This window comes from Symsagittifera roscoffensis, chromosome 1 (genome assembly GCF_963678635.1).
Source record: "Symsagittifera roscoffensis chromosome 1, txSymRosc1.1, whole genome shotgun sequence".
NCBI lineage: Eukaryota > Metazoa > Xenacoelomorpha > Acoela > Convolutidae > Symsagittifera > Symsagittifera roscoffensis.
This window is the reverse complement of record NC_087062.1, coordinates 82,164,001-82,179,387: the sequence shown is the minus strand read 5'-3', so window position 1 is coordinate 82,179,387 and position 15,387 is coordinate 82,164,001. Positions and strand designations below refer to the sequence as shown.

The window sequence follows — 15,387 nt, the reverse complement described above, 5'->3', positions numbered from 1 at the left end:
AAATTTGAAATTTGTTATCGTGTGTTAGAGTTGTTAAGTGTGAAAGCTTGAAACTTAAAATCATTATTTAAACAATTCTTCGTGGGCGAGCTGTGCGAGTTTGGATAGAATTCATGTGCGAGTGAATGAAACTATTTGAAAAGGTTAGTATTCTCTTCTCATTTTCGTAATTTATTGCATAGAATTTGAGTATTACTTTATACTTGAATTTATAAATTTTCATCGTAATTAAGTTTACTGCTTCATGGGGAAATATTTTATAGATAAAATTACTACATTTTATTACACTATTTAGTGCAAGAAATTAACGAATTTTAAGAAAATTTAACAAATTTGTATTTTTATTTTTCTTCTTTTTGTAGATGATCGTGATGTGAAGACTAGAAATTAAAATCAAACATTGATAGAAAATGGTTAGTAATAATTCAAATTTATTAGTGAAGAGTATTTTAAATTATACTTACCTGTTAATCTTCTGCGGAAAAGCCGTGGGGGAAGATGTCGTGTATCAAATCTGATGTTGTTAGTAATTTGGCTAGTATGCGTATGATGTTCTTAGTTTGCAGCAGTGGCCAAAGCAATTGAAGTGCTTTAATGGTTTTTAATTCTTCGGTGCCTACTGCAAACTCGTAAGGTGTGTTTTGAATGAGGTTATATATTTTATGATTATATTTGGTATTGTGAATGAATTCTAATATTGATATTTCAATAGGCTGGATAAATTCATGCGGGATAAGGAAGGGTCTGGATTCTTCTGCATTGAAGGTCTTCGTGATGGGACAAAATATATACATTTGGGTAACTGGGTCATAGTTGCGGAGGATGCCGTGGAGGTTAGTATCTTTGATGCAATATGTAAAATTAAGAAAAAATGGTGACGTGTACTTTGAGTTGAGAAACTGAAAACGATGGTGAGGTTGTCTTGATGGGGTATGCAAATCAAAAAGATTTTGTATAAAACGATAGTATGTATATGTGTGGGTTTGCTTAGTGCGTAACATAATATCGTGGAAACAGTGCAAATCGCGTTCATGTGGTGAAAGAAAGTGAAAGTTTAGTGAAAATAACTGAAATTTGTCATGGAAACTTTCGTATGCTGGAATATCAGCTAGTGATTCTGAAATGATGTGATCATACTTTCTATCAAAAATATTAAGTGTGAATACGTATGATGTTTTTATGAAAAAGTTTTCTGTTAGTTGCGGGTTAGCGAAGCGGTCTTCATCTAAAAATTGGTCTTGATTAGGTCGGTTGATATTATGGTCGTAATATTCTATTGTAAATTCGTTAGCTCGGGGTGCTGTGAATGTTTTTAGTAACTTTTTATATCCTACGTAAGTAAATTGTCGAGGTGTTAGTGTTGTAGTGAGTCTATATAACATCTCTTTGTTCTTTTCTATGCTGTCATGAGTATTAGTTAGTGGTAGGCAAAGGGGGTTAGTAAATTGATGATAAGCTGTCCAATGAAGTGTTGGCATTAAAACATGTTCATCTACAAAATTTAGTGTGTCATTAGTATCGTTAGGTGTGTTTAATGTATATTGTGGAAATGAGGGTAAGGTGATTGCAGGTTCGAATGTTGTGTTTTTCGTGTTTGTATGTTGTGGGTGATTAATATATTCACAGGCTGTTCCGGGTTTGGTTGGGAATGTGTGATTTGCGAATTTTCCTTTAAAAGTGCGATAAGCTCGGTGAGTGCTACTAGGTGTTTCGGTGGATATGGATGATTGGAGGAAGCTGAGGAGGGTGTAGGAGTAGGTGGGTTTGAGGATTCTATTGTGGATGATAGTTGATGTATTGTGAGGGTGTTAGGGTGTATTAACTGTTGTTGTAGAGTAATAAAATTGTCAAGTTTCTGGGAAATTTGGGGGGTATCTGGGGAATTATTATATGATATGTCGGAATGAAGTGGAGAATAGGTTGGGGTCACTTGCGAAGCATAAGAAGGAGTGGAAACGGATGGGAGTGAATGATTTGATGGAATTGGTTGAAGAGGGGGTTTTGAAAAAACTGAGGAGTTGGTCTGAGTATACTTTGATGGAGATGGTTCGGAGTCTGCAAATTTGTCGGGGGTTTCTACATTAGGGTTATTAAATTGTGAGATGGGGTATAAAACTGAAATATCTGAGTTAGTATCAGAATTCGTGCTTTATGTTATATTAATAATCAGAAAATCGGCTGGTGGGAATGCAAAAAGTGGGATTATTGGGATTTGAGTTTGGAGGTTGGCTGGGTGGGAATTTGAGCCATGGAGGGATCCAAGTTGTCGGCTCATCGTGGGCTAAAAAAAATGATTATTTTGAGACTGAAAAGTGGTGGTGTGGGGTTGTTCTATAATTTTTTCGTATGTATTATCATTTTGTGAATGATGTAACTTTATATGTTGGATGGGGCTTTGTGCTATATTCGGTCTAGAATTTGGATTATTTGTGATTGCTAGGTTTCGGAAATTACGGGGAACTAATGATAATGAATCGTTTTTTGGTAGGGGTGGCAACTGTGGTGCGGTAGGTGTTATCTCTATATTATTGTGTTCTTCGTCGTAAGTGTTTTGTCTTGTGGATATTTTTGTGTTATATTTTTTTATTTGTGCATCTAGAAGTATTTTGTTTATTGATGATGAAAAATTCCAAAAAATCCTGCAAACAGTATACGTGCTACACTTACTTGTCTGTTTATTTGTGTGTGTATAGCGCATGTGTTATAGATTCCTTTTAAGAGTGAAAAAAGAAATCCTATAAAGTTAAACATTGCGTATAAGATAGTTAATTTTTCTAAGATGTAATTTCTAGAATTTCGTTCTTTAGGGTGACAAAACTGAAAATATTTATAGGTGAAATATCTTGTGGCCTGTATTTGTCACCGTTTAAATATATGTAATCTTTAATGTCTTTAAAACACCCCCTATAATCTTGTGTAAAAATATCTGCAAATCCTGCGGTTTCGGCAAGTTTTCTTAAATTCTGGTCAATTGACTGTCTTTGTATTGTGTCCATTTGTGTTAATAATTCCTGAAATTGTTGTGTTCTAATGTGATGTTGGATGTCTGATTTAGAATATATTCCAATTGATTGTATATCAATATTTGGATTACGAGCAAAAGCTCTGATATGTGATTCTGAAATGATGTGATCATACTTTCTATCAAAAATAGTAAGTGTGAATACGTATGATGTTTTTATGAAAAAGTTTTCTGGTAGTTGCGGGTTAGCGAAGCGGTCTTCATCTAAAAATTGGTCTTGATTAGGTCGGTTGATATTATGGTCGTAATATTCTATTGTAAATTTGTTAGCTCGGGGTGCTGTGAATGTTTTTAGTAACTTTTTATATCCTACGTAAGTAAATTGTCGAGGTGTTAGTGTTGTAGTGAGTCTATATAACATCTCTTTGTTCTTTTTTATGCTGTCATGAGTATTAGTTAGTGGTAGGCAAAGGGGGTTAGTAAATTGATGATAAGCTGTCCAATGAAATGTTGGCATTAAAACATGTTCATCTATAAAATTTCGTGTGTCATTAGTATCGTTAGGTGTGTTTAATGTATATTGTGGAAATGAGGGTAAGGTGATTGCAAGAAAGTTTTTCGTGTTTGTATGTTGTGGGTGATTAATATATTCACAGGCTGTTCCGGGTTTGGTTGGGAATGTGTGATTTGCGAATTTTCATTTAAAAGTGCGATAAGCTCGGTGAGTGCTACTAGGTGTTTCGGTGGATATGGATGATTGGAGGAAGCTGAGGAGGGTGTAGGAGTAGGTGGGTTTGAGGATTCTATTGTGGATGATAGTTGATGTATTGTGAGGGTGTTAGGGTGTATTAACTGTTGTTGTAGAGTAATAAAATTGTCAAGTTTCTGGGAAATTTGGGGGGTATCTGGGGAATTTTTATATGATATGTCGGAATGAAGTGGAGAATAGGTTGAGGTCACTTGCGAAGCATAAGAAGGAGTGGAAACGGATGGGAGTGAATGATTTGATGGAATTGGTTGAAGAGGGGGTTTTGAAAAAACTGAGGAGTTGGTCTGAGTATACTTTGATGGAGATGGTTCGGAGTCTGCAAATTCGTCGGGGGTTTCTACATTAGGGTTATTAAATTGTAAGATGGGGTATAAAAATGAAATATCTGAGTTAGTATCAGAATTCGTGCTTGATGATATATTAATAATCAGAAAATCGGCTGGTGGGAAAGCAAAAAGTGGGATTATTGGGATTTGAGTTTGGAGGTTGGCTGGGTTGGAATTTGAGCCATAGAGGGATCCAAGTTGTCGGCTCATCGTGGGCAAAAAAAAAAACGATTATTTTGAGACTGAAAGTGGTGGTGTGGGGTTGTTCTATAATTTTTTCGTATGTATTATCATTTTGTGAATGATGTAACTTTATATGTTGGATGGGGCTTTGTGCTATATTTGGTCTAGAATTTGGATTATTTGTGATTGCTAGGTTTCGGAAGTTACGGTGAACTAATGATAATGAATCGTTTTTTGGTAGGGGTGGCAACTGTGGTGCGGTAGGTGTTATCTCTATAATATTGTGTTCTTCGTCGTAAGTGTTTTGTCTTGTGGATATTTTTGTGTTATGTTTTTTTTATTTGTGCATCTAAAAGTATTTTGTTTATTGATGATGAAAAATTCCAAAAAATCCTGCAAACAGTATACGTGCTACACTTGCTTGTCTGTTTACTTGTGTGTGTATAGCGCATGTGTTATAGATTCCTTTTAAGAGTGAAAAAAGAAATCCTATAAAGTTAAACATTGCGTATAAGATAGTTAATTTTTCTAAGATGTAATTTCTAGAATTTCGTTCTTTAGGGTGACAAAACTGAAAATATTTATAGGTGAAATATCTTGTGGTCTGTATTTGTCACCGTTTAAATATATGTAATCTTTAATGTCTTTAAAACACCCACTATAATCTTGTGTATAAATATCTGCAAATCCTGCAGTTTCGGCAAGTTTTCTTAAATTCTGGTCAATTGACTGTCTTTGTTTTGTGTCCATTTGTGTTAATAATTCCTGAAATTGTTGTGTTCTAATGTGATGTTGGATGTCTGATTTATAATATATTCCAATTGATTGTATATCAATATTTGGATTACGAGCAATAGCTCTGATACTTTCGGGTGAAAATTTTTTAAGTGATTGCCTTAACGTAGGGTATGGTGTGAGGAGATAGTATTTATCTTTATCAAGATTCAATTGTACTACCTTGTGGCTATTTTCTGATCCACCAGGGACTGCGGTATCCCAAAATATGTTCGCCTTGAAAGTGTGTCGACAAAATGTACTTTATTTTTATTGAATATAGGGATTCTTTTATAACAACGTTTGTCTTCAAAAACATATAGTGGTGATACTTTTTTGGTACAAGTATAAAACCATAAAATATTTCCTTCGTAGTCTAGAAAATTTGATCTATTTCCTGACAATAAGTATCCTGCGTAGGGTATTTTTAGTACTGCTAGTGCGAGTGATTGTAGGATTTGTGTCCTTTCCAATGCGCATAATTGGTGAAGTGTTTCTAATTTGTGGAGTGACATTTCTTGAAAAATTCGACTGATTGTGTAGTCTAACTTCATTTCTGAGTGAATATCGTAATGAATATTACCGAAATAGGTGTTATTCATCAGTGATAGTTTTTGTAAACGTGTGCTTCTACTGTCAAGTGGCTTTAGCTTTCCACCAGATTGACCTGTGCTTTTTTGAAAGTTAACTGTTATGTATGATGTTCCTTCATTTAGAGGGTGACTTGTGGCATAAGGGTTAAATTTTATTTTCCAGTGGTCATGTCGAAACTTTTTTCGTATTCGACAAGTATTTCAGAATATTGTGTTTTATAAAATGGATTTCTGTATTTGCATGCAATTTCTGTTTCTTGATTGATTTGAAAACGTGTTAATTTATTTTCTTTATCATGAATATTTCTAAGAACATTACTTTGTTTTCGGAATGGATTTACTTGTTCGTATGGAATGATTCTAAAAAATTTTTTTCATGAAATTTTATCATTCGAGCGTGTATTTTTGCTACTTGAAATGTTGTGCTTGTATCTTCGGGAAACCAAACAATTGTTGCTTGTGTCCGTGTTGTATGGTCACAATAACCTTGATCATTTTTGCAAGGTAATCTAATTTCTTGATAGATTATTGTGTTATCTGATAAATCTCGTGTGAGTTGTACTTTTTCGAGTTGTATTTTCCAATCGAAAAACATTATTTTTGATATCCTTTATTTTTTGTGTCTGCTTTGCAGTTTGAGGGGTCATTTATTCCAATGTGTGGTATCCAGTGTTTATCGTGTTTGTCATAAGTTAATCTTCCGTGTGCGCCGTTGTATGGATATTTTTCGTCTGGTTTTATATGTCCTTGATATCTTTCAAGTTGTGATTGGTGTACAGAATCGGCAAAAACTTGGAAGTTTACTATTTTCCTGTCTGTGTTTCTATTTCTTGTGATGTTTAGTCTGAGTAGTTCGTTTTTACAATCATCGGCATTTAGATGTAAAATTCGTTCTATATTACTTTGATAAAATGATTCGTGATCAAGTCAGTTCTTATTTCCATTGGAATCTTGTGAACAGTGTACTTTCTTTTCGGAAAATGTTGCTGTAAATTTATATCCTGTGACTGTTGTTGCTCGGGCTTTTGAATACAATGTTGCTATTACATTTGTAGTTTCTATAGCTTGTGGTTCTGTTTCGCATTGTGATACTTGATTTTTTGCATACTTGTGTAGTGTTTTTTGTTCGTTTTCTTCACAATCGTAGTGTGTTACTAATAAATCCTGGGGTCCTGTGCGAGGAGAAGGATTTGTGTTTTGGTCGGAAAATACTAGAAAAAAGATGTGTTGAAATGTTAATATCTTAAGAATATACATGTGTATGATAATCCTGAGTATGGTTTATAAAATGTGATGTAACGAATTGTGTTTTTGGTATATCTATCGTATTTATATACTACTTCAATTGTTATAAATGGTGGTGGTAGCAATTGAGCTGTTATGTTTTGTGGATTTAATTGGTAGGGATGTTGAACAATTTTATTAAGTTTGATCGTGATTTCGAATTTCCTTTGGAGACCAGTTTGTTGAAGTATTTGAATTTTGTGTTCACGAATATCTTCGTGGATATCTTGTCTATATTGTAGTCTGTTGAGTGCCCAACTGTGGAGTCGGTTACTATCTTGATTTTGTCCAAATAATGGTGGGGGTGCTATGATTGTATTCCAGTCTAGTCGTAAAGGGATATTTGTTGATGATTGTTCTCGATATCTTGCGTCGAGATTATTTGGGAAATTTAAAGGGAAAAGCGTGAAATTTGACTTAATGATGGTGTTCACGGTAGTGATAATGTTTCTGGTAGTGATGATAGTGTTGTATCCGTAGAAATATCTATTGGATCGTTTACTAAGTTTGGTTCACCTTGTGTATATGAGTGAGTTGCCCAATATGGTAGTCGTGATGTGGGATTGGGGGGGGGGGTTAAATGGATTTTCACGTATTTGTTCAGATCTTGGTGTTGAACCTAAGTAATCTGAGGGTATATTTGAGGTGCTCGGTTGTGAAAGTAGTGTGGGAGTTTCTCGCAATGTACTACTTGAAATTTCTGGAGTTGTCGGTGTTGGTGATTGCGGGTTAGCGAAGCGATCTTCATCTAAAAATTGGTCTTGATTAGGTCGGTTGATAATATGGTCGTAATATTCTATTGTAAATTCGTTAGCTCGGGGTGCTGTGAATGTTTTTAGTAACTTTTTATATCCTACGTAAGTAAATTGTCGAGGTGTTAGTGTTGAAGTGAGTCTATATAACATCTCTTTGTTCTTTTCTATGCTGTCATGAGTATTAGTTAGTGGTAGGCAAAGGGGGTTAGTAAATTGATGATAAGCTGTCCAATGAAGTGTTGGCATTAAAACATGTTCATCTACAAAATTTCGTGTGTCATTAGTATCGTTAGGTGTGTTTAATGTATATTGTGGAAATGAGGGTAAGATGATTGCAGGAAAATTTTTCGTGTTTGTATGTTGTGGGTGTGCGTGATTAATATATTCACAGGCTGTTCCGGGTTTGGTTGGGAATGTGTGATTTGCGAATTTTCATTTAAAAGTGCGATAAGCTCGGTGAGTGCTACTAGGTGTTTCGGTGGATATGGATGATTGGAGGAAGCTGAGGAGGGTGTAGGAGTAGGTGGGTTTGAGGATTCTATTGTGGATGATAGTTGATGTATTGTGAGGGTGTTAGGGTGTATTAACTGTTGTTGTAGAATAATAAAATTGTCAAGTTTCTGGGAAATTTGGGGGGTATCTGGGGAATTATTATATGATATGTCGGAATGAAGTGGAGAATAGGTTGGGGTCACTTGCGAAGCATAAGAAGGAGTGGAAACGGATGGGAGTGAATGATTTGATGGAATTGGTTGAAGAGGGGGTTTTGAAAAAACTGAGGAGTTGGTCTGAGTATACGTTGATGGAGATGGTTCGGAGTCTGCAAATTCGTCGGGGGTTTCTACATTAGGGTTATTAAATTGTGAGATGGGGTATAAAACTGAAATATCTGAGTTAGTATCATATTCGTGCTTGATGATATATTAATAATCAGAAAATCAGCTGGTGGGAAAGCAAAAAGTGGGATTATTGCTATTTGAGTTTGGAGGTTGGCTGGGTGGGAATTTGAGCCATGGAGGGATCCAAGTTGTCGGCTCATCGTGGGCTAAAAAAAATGATTATTTTGAGACTGAAAGTCTTGGTGTGGGGTTGTTCTATAATTTTTTCGTATGTATTATCATTTTGTGAATGATGTAACTTTATATGTTGGATGGGGCTTTGTGCTATATTTGGTCTAGAATTTGGATTATTTGTGATTGCTAGGTTTCGGAAATTACGGGGAACTAATGATAATGAATCGTTTTTTGGTAGGGGTGGCAACTGTGGTGCGGTAGGTGTTATCTCTATATTATTGTGTTCTTCGTCGTAAGTGTTTTGTCTTGTGGATATTTTTGTGTTATATTTTTTTATTTGTGCATCTAGAAGTATTTTGTTTATTGATGATGAAATTTTCCAAAAAATCCTGCAAACAGTATACGTGCTACACTTGCTTGTCTGTGTACTTGTGTGTGTATAGCTAAGAGTGAAAAAAGAAATCCTATAAAGTTAAACATTGCGTATAAGATAGTTAATTTTTCTAAGATGTAATTTCTAGAATTTCGTTCTTTAGGGTGACAAAACTGAAAATATTTATAGGTGAAATATCTTGTGGTCTGTATTTGTCACCGTTTAAATATATGTAATCTTTAATGTCTTTAAAACACCCCCTATAAGCTTGTGTATAAATATCTGCGGTTTCGGCAAGTTTTCTTAAATTCTGGTCAATTGACTGTCTTTGTTTTGTGTCCATTTGTGTTAATAATTCCTGAAATTGTTGTGTTCTAATGTGATGTTGGATGTCTGATTTATAATATTTTCCAATTGATTGTATATCAATATTTGGATTACAAGCAATAGCTCTGATACTTTAGGGTGAAATTTTTTTAAGTGATTGCATTAACGTAGGGTATGGTGTGAGGAGATAGTATTTATCTTTATCAAGATTCAATTGTATTACCTTGTGGCTATTTTCTGATCCACCAGGGACTGCGGTATCCCAAAAATATGTTCGTCTTGAAAGTGTGTCGACAAAATGTACTTTACTTTTATTGAATATAGGGATTCTTTTATAACAACGTTTGTCTTCAAAAACATATAGTGGTGATACTTTTTTGGTACATGTATAAAACCATAAAATATTTCCTTCGTAGTCTAGAAAATTTGATCTATTTCCTGACAATAAGTATCCTGCGTAGGGTATTTTTAGTACTGCTAGTGCGAGTGATTGTAGGATTTGTGTCCTTTCCAGTGCGCATAAGTGTTTCTAATTCGTGGAGTGACATTTCTTGAAAAATTCGACTGATTGTGTAGTCTAACTTCATTTCTAAGTAAATATCGTAATGAATATTACCGAAATAGGTGTTATTCATCAGTGATAGTTCTTGTAAACGTGTGCTTCTACTGTCATGTGGCTTTAGCTTTCCACCAGATTGACCTGTGCTTTTTTGAAAGTTAACTGTTATGTATGATGCTCCTTCATTTAGAGGGTGACTTGTGGCATAGGGGTTAAATTTTATTTTTCCAGTGGTCATGTCGAAACCTTTTTCGTATTCGACAAGTATTTCAGAATATTGTGTTTTATAAAGTGGATTTCTGTATTTGCATGCAATTTCTGTTTCTTGATTGATTTGGAAACGTGTTAATTTATTTTCTTTATCATGAATATTTCTAAGAACATTACTTTGTTTTCGGAATGGATTTACTTGTTCGTATGGAATTGATTCTAAAAAATATTTTTCATGAAATTTTATCATTCGAGCGTGTATTTTTGCTACTTGAAATGTTGTGCTTGTATCTTCGGGAAACCAAACAATTGTTGCTTGTGTCCGTGTTGTATGGTCACAATAACCTTGATCATTTTTGCAAGGTAATCTAATTTCTTGATAGATTATTGTGTTATCTGATAAATCTCGTGTGAGTTGTACTTTTTCGAGTTGTATTTTCCAATCGAAAAACATTATTTCTTGATATCCTTTATTTTTTGTGTCTGCTCTGCAGTTTGAGGGGTCATTTATTCCAATGTGTGGTATCCAGTGTTTATCGTGTTTGTCATAAGTTAATCTTGCGTGTGCGCCGTTGTATGGATATTTTTCGTCTGGTTTTATATGTCCTTGATATCTTTCAAGTTGTGATTGGTGTACAGAATCGGCAAAAACTTGGAAGTTTACTATTTTCCTGTCTGTGTTTCTATTTCTTGTGATGTTTAGTCTGAGTAGTTCGTTTTTACAATCATCGGCATTTAGATGTAAAATTCGTTCTATATTACTTTGATAAAATGATTCGTGATCAAGTCAGTTCTTATTTCCATTGGAATCTTGTGAACAGTGTACTTTCTTTTCGGAAAATGTTGCTGTAAATGTATATCCTGTGATTGTTGTTGCTCGGGCTTTTGAATACAATGTTGCTATTACATTTGTAGTTTCTATAGCTTGCGGTTCTGTTTCGCATTGTGATACTTGATTTATTGCATACTTGTGTAGTGTTTTTTGTTCGTTTTCTTCACAGTCGTAGTGTGTTACTAATAAATCCTGGGGTCCTGTGCGAGGAGAAGGATTTGTGTTTTGGTCGGAAAATACTAGAAAAAAGATGTGTTGAAATGTTAATATTTTAAGAATATACATGTGTATGATAATCCTGAGTATGGTTTATAAAATGTGATGTAACCAATTGTGTTTTTGGTATATCTATCGTATTTATATACTACTTCAATTGTTATAAATGGTGGTGGTAGCGATTGAGCTGTTATGTTTTGTGGATTTAATTGGTAGGGATGTTGAACAATTTTATTAAGTTTGATCGTGATTTCGAATTTCCTTTGGAGACCATTTTGTTGAAGTATTTGAATTTTGTGTTCACGAATATCTTCTTGGATATCTTGTCTATATTGTAGTCTGTTGAGTGCCCAACTGTGGAGTCGGTTACTATCTTGATTTTGTCCAAATAATGGTGGGGGTGCTATGATTGTATTCCAGTCTAGTCGTAAAGGGATATTTGTTGATGATTGTTCTCGATATCTTGCGTCGAGATTATTTGGGAAATTTAAAGGGAAAAGCGTGAAATTTGACTTAATGATGGTGTTGACGGTAGTGATAATGTTTCTGGTAGTGATGATAGTGTTGTATCCGCAGAAATATCTATTGGATCGTTTACTAAGTTTGGTTCACCTTGTGTATATGAGTGAGTTGCCCAATATGGTAGTCGTGCTGTGGGATTGGGGGGGGGGGGGGGGAGGGGGGGTTAAATGGATTTTCACGTATTTGTTCAGATGTTGGTGTTGAACCTAAGTAATCTGAGGGTATATTTGAGGTGCTCGGTTGTGAAAGTAGTGTGGGAGTTTCTCGCAATGTACTACTTGAAATTTCTGGAGTTGTCGGTGTTGGTGATTGGGGTATATCAAAATGAACTCTAGGGGTTTGAGAACTTCTGTTTTGTCGTGGATGTATTATTTGTCTATTTATTTCAACTGTATTTTGGTTTTGACTAATGATTCTTATTCTACTTAATTCTTGTGGTAATGTGGGATACAAGTTATGTAATGGTTCACTTAGAGGTGCCTGTCGCTGAACTGGTTCTAATGGTTCGGATGAGCGAGCGTGTCGTTCTTCAAAAGTGTATGGATTATCTTGGAAAGAAATTCGTGTGGATGTTTGGAGGTTTTGGGTAGTTGTAGGTATTGTTGGGTTTTCTTGGGATGATGTCGGTGAAGACTGATTTTGTGATTAATGGTTAGCAATTTTTGAAAGTGTTCAATTGATTTTTTCTAGTGGGTTTTTATGTTTATTGTAGTATTCTTCAATGAAAAGAATTTAAAGGATTGTTGCTAAGGCGAATGTGACTATTGTCTTTTTTACACATTTGCACATTGTCAATATTAGGGATGATAGAAATATGATGAAAATTACAAATAGTAAAAAAAATATCTGTTCTACTAAAAATTGTTTGTATCATTTAAATAGACTTCGGATTATTGTACCTGTGAATATGATCAATGATTTGGGAAAGTTGGAGATATATTTTAAATAGAGAGTAGAAAATTAAAAAAATTTTCCAAAAAATTATTAAAATGATTATAAAAGCTTCAAAGGTATCAAATAGAAATACGAACAAAAGTTTCAATACTATGAAAATATTTATTAGAAGATTTAAAAATGTATTTTTAAAGATATTGACTGATCGAGAGAAGAGCATTTAAGAAATGATTTCTTTGTTGAACATTTTTTGTTGTTTGAGGCGAGATTCAAGTGTGGTCGAGTTATTTATTGATTTTTTGACAAGTGGGTTGAGTTTTGTGAAAAGTTGTTGTGGGCTAATTTTATGGATTTTGGGAGGTCTTCTTTGCTTTCTTTTTATTTGTCGGGTGATCTGGGGTATTTTTGAGATATTTGTACTTTAGGCCAAATGAATATGGTTCTTTTTTACTTTAAGCTAATTTGTCATTTTTGGTTGGATGGTTTTTGAGGTCTGAGTTGGGAAAATATTGTTGATCTTTGCGTTATTAGATAGGGGAGGGTTGTAATATTATGCTGGTATTTATTTTAGTTGTCAAGTTTTAGCGGGTTGCTTATTTTTGACCTGGAGGTTGTAAAGTGATAATTATAGATATTCCTGGAGTTTAATATCTTTCGGCTAATTTGTTGGTGTTATAGATATAGAAGGTGACGGATGTAAGTGAATCCTATTGGCTGAATCTGAACTAGAATTGTTGCGTGTTTGTCAGCATGTTATTTTGAAAAATGAAAGTTCAAAATGATCCAGAGATGCAAAAATTATTTATTAAAATCAAAGTTGTTTTTGAAATTCAACTTTCTTTAGTATTTTAGATTGTGGAATGAATGTTTTGTGGTTTTTACGTGGTTGATTTCTAAGTCGTGATAATTCTCTATGTTCTGATTTTTCTATTCGTTCTTGTGGTAAATTTTTTTCTATCATTTTCCTGTTTTTTCTTTCTCTATGAGATATTTTTGGGTCTGATATTTTTTGATTGTTTTTAAGTTTGGTTTGTTTTTGATTTTGATCTTCAAGATGAACGTTGTCTTGTTCATCTATTTCTTTTTCTGTATGTGGATGATTTTGAATAACTTTTAAACCTGTGAAAGAAAATAATTGAGTTAATTCGCGTAGTGCGTATTCTTTTGGTTAGTAAGGGCAATAGATTGTTACGATGTTGAACAATTTCCTTTTTATTTGAATCTGTGAGTTTATACGTTACGTCAGTGGGTTTGGCAATTATTTGGTATGGTCCTTTTCGAAGGGGTTGTAATTTTTTAGAGATTCCCTTTTGTGTATAAAAATTAGGTATTAAGACAAATGTTCCAATTTTTAAATCTGTGGCTGGTGTGAAGCGTGAATTAATTTGGTCGTTAATGTTTTGCCTTTGTAACAATTTCTTTGTTACTTTTTGGTAAATTTCATTGTGTTTTTCTATCTCTATTTAAAATCCATTTGGTGTGTGTGTGCCGGAGGCTAATTTAAGAAATTGTGGGTGATGAAAATGATCTTCATCATGTGTGTGTAAAGGTAGGTTATAACAAATTGAGTCTTTATTTGGTTGGCAATAACCTTGTGCATTTTTATGGGAGTTTGCTGTAAACATAATTGGTTCACGTGGCTTTTGATCAAAAACCATTTTGTATGGTGACCTTCCTAAAGTTGTCGTGATTTGTGAATTGTATGCTAAGGGAAATAATTTTACATCTGCTGACCATTCTGTGTATTTTGTATCATTTCCATTTATGATACATCGGAGATATTCTTGTAGTGAACGGTTCATACCTTCGACTAAACCGTTTGTCCAAGGTGCATGGGATGTACGTGGTTTATGTTTGATGTTATATAAGTGGCATAGTGTGATGATTTCATTATTTATGAATTCTGTACCGTTGTCTGTAACTAAAATTTCGGGTAGTCCGAACTTGGCTATCCAGTGTTCATAAAGTGTTGTGTAAGCGTAATAAGCGTTACAATGTGGTACTGGGTTAAGTGCTACATAATGTGTAAATGCGTCAACAATTACCATAATGTAGGAGTTTCCTTCAGATGATGGTGAAATTGGTCCTTTTGTATCAATTGAAATACGATGGTTAAAGTATAAACTTTGTCCTTTAAAATCTTGTTTTTGTGCTATTTGTTTTGATTTGGATAAGTTTTATTTAGCTGACATACTATACAATCATTGCATAGTACTTTTATCCAAATTGGTGCATTTGAGAAATAACAATTTTGTATGAAATTTGAATATGTTTTCTCTGATCCAGAGTGTCCTTTAATGTATTTGAGGTCTGAGTTGGGGAAATATTGTTGATCTTTGGGTTATTAGATAAGGGAGGGTTATGATATTATGGTGATATTTATTTTGGTTGTCAAGTTGGAATGGTTTGCCTATTTTTGACCTGGAGGTCGTAAAGTTATAGTTATAGATATGCCTGGAGTTTAATATCTTTCGTCTAATTGGTTTGTGTTAGAGTTATAGAAGGTGACGGATTGAATGAATCCTATTGGCTAATTTTGAACTAGAATCGCTGCGTGTTTGTCAGCATGTTATTTTGAAAAAAGAAAGTTCAAAATATTTCAGAGGTGCAAAGATTATTAATTGTAAAATTAAAGCTGTTTTTGAAATTCAACTTTCTTTAATATTTTAGATTGTGGGATGAATGTCTTGTAGTTTTTGCGTGGTTGATTTCTAAGTCGTGATGACTCTCTATGTTCTGATTTGTCGACTTGTTCTTGGGGTATAATTTTTTCTGTCATTTTCTATTTTTTCTTT

At 34.0% G+C, this 15,387-nt stretch overlaps 1 protein-coding gene across 1 annotated transcript in view; it reads left to right on the top strand.

Annotated features, from left to right (window-relative positions):
• The window catches only part of LOC134851047 (ubiquitin domain-containing protein 2-like), a 380,627-nt gene that overhangs the window by 40,827 nt on the left and 324,413 nt on the right, over window positions 1-15,387 (top strand). The window lies entirely within an intron of this gene.